This window comes from Triticum aestivum, chromosome 3D, assembly GCF_018294505.1.
Source record: "Triticum aestivum cultivar Chinese Spring chromosome 3D, IWGSC CS RefSeq v2.1, whole genome shotgun sequence".
In the NCBI taxonomy this organism is placed as follows: Eukaryota; Viridiplantae; Streptophyta; class Magnoliopsida; order Poales; family Poaceae; genus Triticum; species Triticum aestivum.
Window position 1 is genome coordinate 249,142,506 of NC_057802.1, and position 6,862 is coordinate 249,149,367.

Here is a 6,862-nt window from a genome sequence, read left to right on the forward strand (position 1 = left end):
CTCCTCCTCTCGATCCCATCTGGATCGGGGAGGGGCTCGACCTCGCCGCGACGACCACGTTGCCCTTCGCCCGAGCCGACCGCGTCGCCCACTACCCCGACGCTGCTGGACCCCGCCGCCCGTCTTCGTCCTCCGCCTCGACCACGCCTCCTCGCCGGACTCCTCCCCTGCGTCGAACCGTCCCCGTCGTCCTCCCCACGCCCCGCTGCCCAGTCCCCTACGCCCCGCCGTGAGGCTCCGGCCTCCCTCCCTCTCTACCCTTTTTCTTCTTCACCGGCATCGCCCACCGCGCGCCGACCGCGCTCAGCCCCGCACCTCGCCGTGATCGTCCGCGCCCCCATACGCGCACGCCCTCGCCCGCTCACGGCGCTCCCGCCCCCTGCCTCGAGCACGCCGCCCTGCGCGTCCTGGAAGCGCCCGTGTTGTGCTCCCCTTGCCCGCTCCGGTCGCTTCCTCCCGCAGCCCTCAGGCCCACCCGCGCCCGCCGTTCCCCGCGCTGCTCTGTAGCCGCCCACACGCGCCGGGCTGCGCCCAACTCCTGCTGCCCGCACACGCTTGCCTCCTCATGCTCACCGCATCCGCTACCGCCCTCGCGCCTTCACGGCCACCGGTGCCATGGCGGCGTTCCCCCCGCGCCTACCGCTGCTCCTCGTCGCGGTCCCGCTGCGGTGCTCCGCCCGTGGTTCGCCTGACCCTCCTACACGCGCGCCCACGCGCTGCCTCGCCATCGTGCCGCGCTCGTCGCCGGCGCTCCGCCCCTGCTCGCCCCCTCGAGCGGCCTCCCCCGCTCCGACCGGGTCCTGGCACCCGCTGCGCCTGTTCGGGCGGCGCCCGCAACGCCCGAACCCGCTATGGGCCCCCCTGACCCAATGACATGTGGGGCCTAGCCCCTGGAACGTTTTAATAAAAAAAATTGATTTAAAAAATTAAATTAAATTAATAAAAATAAATAAATAAATAAATCATAAAAGATAATTAATTAACTTAATTAACCCTGTTAATATTAACTAATTAAGATTAATTAACCTAATAACTAATTAACCTAATTAACTACTGTTAATTAACTAACAGCCCCTGACAGGTGGGACCCACCTGTCAGGTTGACCAGGTCAACGGTCAATGTTGACTGCTGACGTCAGCATGACATCATGCTGATGTCATAAATCTATTTTCGATTAAATTAAATAATTAATTAAATTCTAGAAATTATTAAAATCTTTAGAAAATCATCTTTTAATCCGTAACTCGGATTAAATTATTTTCAACATGAAAGTTGCTCAGAACGATGAGACGAATCCGAATACGCAGTCCGTTCGTCCGCCACGCGGCCCTAGCATAGTGAACTTGCAACATTTCACCTCCGGTTCATCTGTCCGAAAACGTGAAACACCAGGGATACTTTCCCGGATGTTTCGCCCCTTCACCAGTATCACCTCATACCGCGTTAGAACACGTCTAGCTCTGCTTGCTGTCCTGTTATGCACTTGCTTGCTATGTATTTACTGTTTATCCCCCCCTCTTCTCTTCGGCAGACCCCGTGACGATGCTGATGCCCCTGTGGTCGACTACGTCACTGACGACCCCTCCTTCTTGTCTGAGCAACCAGGCAAGCCCCCCCCTTGATCACCAGATATCGTCTATTCTTCTCTATACTGCTTGCATTAGAGTAGTGTAGCATGTTACTGCTTTCCGTTAATCCTATCCTGATGCATAGCCTCTCATTGTTGCTACAGTTGTTACCCTTACCTGCTATCCTACTGCTTAGTATAGGATGCTAGTGTTCCATCAGTAGCCCTACACTCTTGTCCGTCTACCATGCTATACTACTGGACCGTGATCACTTCGGGAGGTGATCACGGGTATATGCTATATACTTTATATACATGACACATGTGGTGACTAAAGTCGGGTCGGCTCGTTGAGGACCCGCAAGTGATTCTGATGAGGGGGCTGAAAGGACAGGTGGCTCCATCCCGGTAGAGGTGGGCCTGGGTTCCTGACGGCCCCCGACTGTTACTTTATGGCGGAGCGACAGGGCAGGTTGAGACCACCTAGGAGAGAGGTGGGCCTGGCCTGGTCGGCGTTCGCGGATACTTAACACGCTTAACGAGATCTTGGTATTTGATCTGAGTCTGGCCATTTGGTCTATACGCACTAACCAGCTACGCGGGAACAGTTATGGGCACTTGATGTCGTGGTATCAGCCGAAGCTCTCTAACAGGGCGACGAGGAGGGGATCGCCGGGTAGGATTATGCTATGCGATGCTACTTGGTGAACTTACCATCTACTCTCTTCTACATGCTGCAAGATGGAGGTGGCCAGAAGCGTAGTCTTCGACAGGACTAGCTATCCCCCCTTATTCTGGCATTCTGCAGTTCAGTCCACTGTTATGCCCCTTTACACATATACCCATGCATATGTAGTGTAGCTCCTTGCTTGCGAGTACTTTGGATGAGTACTCACGGTTGCTTTTCTCCTTTTCCCCTTTCTATACCTGATTGTCGCAACCATATGCTGGAGTCCAGGAGCTAGAGATCCCGGAGGATGATTCTACGTGGAGTTCGGCTTCGAGGAGTAGTTAGGAGGTCCGAGGCAGGAGGTTTGCCTTTTCAATCATTGCTACTTTTGTGCTAGCCTTCTTAAGGCAGACTTGTTTAACTTATGTCTGTACTCAGATATTGTTGCTTCCGCTGACTCGTCTATGATCGAGCACTTGTATTCGAGCCCTCGAGGCCCCTGGCTTGTATTATGATGCTTGTATGACTTATTTATGTTTTAGAGTTGTGTTGTGATATCTTCCCGTGAGTCCCTGATCTTGATCGTACACATTTGCGTGCATGATTAGTGTACGGTCAAATCGGGGGCGTCACAAGTGCATAACTAAAGGGCTCGGGTAAGAGATAACCGAGGCATGCGGAGACGATGATGTATCCCGAAGTTCACACCCTTGCGGATGCTAATCTCCGTTTGGAGCGGTGTGGAGGCATAATGCTCCCGAAGAAGCCACTAGGGCCCCGTAATCTCCTCACGCCATCGCACAATGCAAGATGCCGTGATTACACTAAGGGACCCTTGAGGGCGGTCACTGAACCTGTACAAATGGCAACCCTTGGGGACGGTCAACGAACCCGTACACTTTGGCAACCCTTGGGGGCGGTCAGCGGTACCTGTCAAATTTCTCAGGGCGATCTCCACAACCTAATTGGAGACCCCAATGCTTGCCCGGAGCTTTGAACCACAATGATTGAGCTCCGAAGCACCACCAACTGTCTAGGACGCCCAAGCACCCAAGAGGAACAAGCTCAAGGGTACCAAGCACCCATGAGTAATAAGCTTCTCAACTTGTAACTTCCACGTATCACCGTGGAGAACTCAAACCTATGCACCAAATGCAATGGCAAGGGCACACGGAGTGCCCAAGTCCCTCACTCTCAAATCCCACCAAAGCAACGAAAGCTATGGAAGAAAAAGAGAGGAAGAACAAGAAGTAGAACACCAAGAACTCCAAGATCTAGATCCAACTGGTTCCCCTAACATAGAGGAGAAAGTGATTGGTGGAAGTGTGGATCTAGATCTCCTCTCTCTTTTCCCCCAAAAACTAGCAAGAATCCATGGAGGGATTGAGAGATAGCAAGCTCGAAGAAGGTCAAAAATGGGGGGCAAATGCGAGCTCAAGAGATAGGGACCATTGGGGAAGAAGGCCCCCTTAAATAGGCCTCCCCAAATCCAATCGTTATGTGCACAGGTCGTGCACAAGCGGTACTACCGCTGCCTAGAGCGGTACTATAGCTTATAAGCGGTACTACCGCTGCCCAGAGCGGTACTGCCTCTTATAAGCAGTAATACCAAGCGGTACTGCCTCTTATAAGCGGTACTATCGCTCAAAAAACCGACCTGTGAATGAAACTGCCATAACTTTTGTGTACGAGCTCCGAATTCGACGAAATCAAGTTTGTTGGAAAGCTAAAGACAAGGGCTAACACAATCTTGATAGAGATATCAAGTAATAGCAATTGATAGAATACCCAAAATAAAATGGTGAGAACCCTTTTATCAAACTAGTCAATGTGTACGTGCAATGCACGTTAATTTGGAAGTATATAAAGTGCATGCGGATATTAAGTAGGATATTATTTTATGTTATTATGTGATTAGCACTATTTTTGGCATGAAATTAAATGCACACTAAACGTGTTGAGCGCTCGACATCGAAGCAGTCTAGGTCATTGAATTGACATGATTTAATGGTCGAGATTAATTGGATCTGCCCCTTTGGGTCTTTTTATATTGGTATAGATAAGTCCGGTAAAAACTCCAACACCGAAAATATAGAAGAAGATGCATATGAAATGGGTTTTCGATGAACTAGAGCTTGTCACGAAAAAGATCAAAAGCTCATAAACTCACAAAGTGAAAAGCCAAACAAGAACCAAGAAAGATGATGATGCCAAGAGTGCAATGGTTTGAGCTCTCACCGAACGATACGATCAAGCTACTCACTCGAGAGCCCCCCCCCCTTGATAGTACGGCTATTGATCCTATAATCCGGTCTCCCAAATAACACCATGAGACCGGTAAAATAGAAAACCTATCAAGGACAAACCTTTGCCTTTCACATAGTCCACTTGAGCTAGATGATGACGATCTTGACTCCCTCAAGTTGGACCACCTTTCTTGATTGCATTGGCTCGACGAAGACTAGTAGATTGCTCCCCCATACTCCACTATGGGCGAGCTACTCTTCGGCGCATCTTCACAAGTCCATTGTCACCACAATGGACGACAAGCTTCAAGGTTGATCTCTTCGTGATGCTCCACTTGAACTTGCACACCGCAATCTTGATGACGATCACCACTTGATGTCATCCTCCATGGGTTGTATGAGATCTTCCTCTTGATGCAAACCCATGGAAACATACCTAACCCCATAGAACTCACACTGTGACGCCCCCGATTCGACCGTACACTAATCATACATGCAAACGTGTACGATCAAGATTAGGGACTCACGGGAAGATATCACAACACAACTCTAGACACAAATTAAAATAATACAAGCTTTATATTACAAGCCAGGGGCCTCGAGGGCTCGAATACAAACTCGATACACAAGAGTCAGTGGAAGCAACAATATCTGAGTAGAGACATAAGTTAAGCAAGTTTTTCCTTGAGAAGGCTACCACAAATATCAACGATCGAAGAGGCAAGGCCTCTTGCCTGGGACCTCCTAACTACTCCTGGTCGTCGACGGGCTCCACGTAGTAGCATCCGTCGGCGGTGGCATCTGGCTCCAGGGATCCACCATCTGGTTGCAACAATCAGAAAGAAGAAAAAAAGGGGAAAGGGGGAGCAAAGCAATCGTGAGTACTCATCCAAAGTACTCGCAAGCATCAGATCTATACTAAGTATGCATTGTTATCAAATGGAAGGGTTGTGTCTGTGGACTGAACTGCAGAAAGCCAGAAAAGGGGGGAAGGCCTAGCCTATCAAAGACTAGCATCTTCAAGCAGTTCCACGCATCTTGCAGCATGTAGAAGAGTAAAGAATAGCAGTTTATATTTAACAAACATGTTGTAGCATTAATGCCCAGAGATCCTTCCTCAACTCCCTGCGAGAAAGCAATCCCGGAGCCAACATATCCATCACATATCAAGTATCCATTTCTAGTTGTATAAGATCAGGATACAAGTCTGAATGTCCATTACCGAGGACACGGTATTCGAATATATATCTTCCCTGCAGGGGTGCACCATGTTTTCCAACACGCTCGATCACTCTGGCCGGACACACCTTTCTGGGCTCAATGCCCGGCCTCGGAAGATCAACACGTCGCAACCCTACCTAGGCTTAGCACAGAGGTCCCCGCCAGTCTACATCCTAAGCACTCCGGGGTCTGGGCCCATCGCCCGTTGCACTCCGGGTCGTTGCGAGCAGGGCGGACCAGGCTCCACCACTACAGGATGGTGCCGGTGATGGTGCCGGCCCAGTCGTGCCGCAATGCTGAACTGGACGTCTGACAAAGCCTCGGCTGATACTGCGACGTCGAGGCCCATAACTATTCTCGCGTGGTGGTTAGTGCGTAAAGGCCAGAGGCCAATTCAGAACAAATACCCAAACCTGTTAGTCCATTAACAATTAAAAGTAGTGACGGCTGTCGGGACAAGTCCGGAGCTATCACCCCCTCCTGGGTGATACCGCTAAACAGCCAGCCGCCACCGTCACATCGCACGGGTGCTCTCCGGGCCCGCCCGGCTTTCACAACGGCCTCAAGTGAAGTCAAGGTAACTGTGTGCCCAGACATCAAGGGGAAAACCTGAGGAATCACCCCCGGTGGATTCCACTCAATGTAATCATCAAGGTGAACGTAAGAGGGACCACCCTCGAGGTTCACACTTGAGGTGTTGAACGACAGAGCCGTATCAGGAATGGTGAAAGAGGAAATCACCCTCGATGACCACGACCGAATAGCTACACTACGGAATTATCATCAGGAGTGCGTTATGAGGGATCACCCTCGGCACTCGATAGTAGCTCTGCAGAGTCAAGCAACAAAAGGGACGTGATGTGATGTGAGGTGTCGGGCTCTGGTCGTCGATCACGTTGATCGAGTCGTCGATGATGAAGTAGGGGCAACAAGGACAAGGTGGGGTCACTGATGGATCAGTAACCAACCTATACTAAGCAATTTAGGATAAGCAGGTAGGTAACAATAAGCAGGTTACAAAAGCAGGCTATGCATCAGAATAGGAGCAATCAATAACAGTAGCAGAATCTAATGCAAGCATGAGAGAATGGAATGGGCGATATCGGGATGATCAAAGGGGGGGCTTGCCTGGAAGCTCCGCTGAAAGAGAAGAAGGG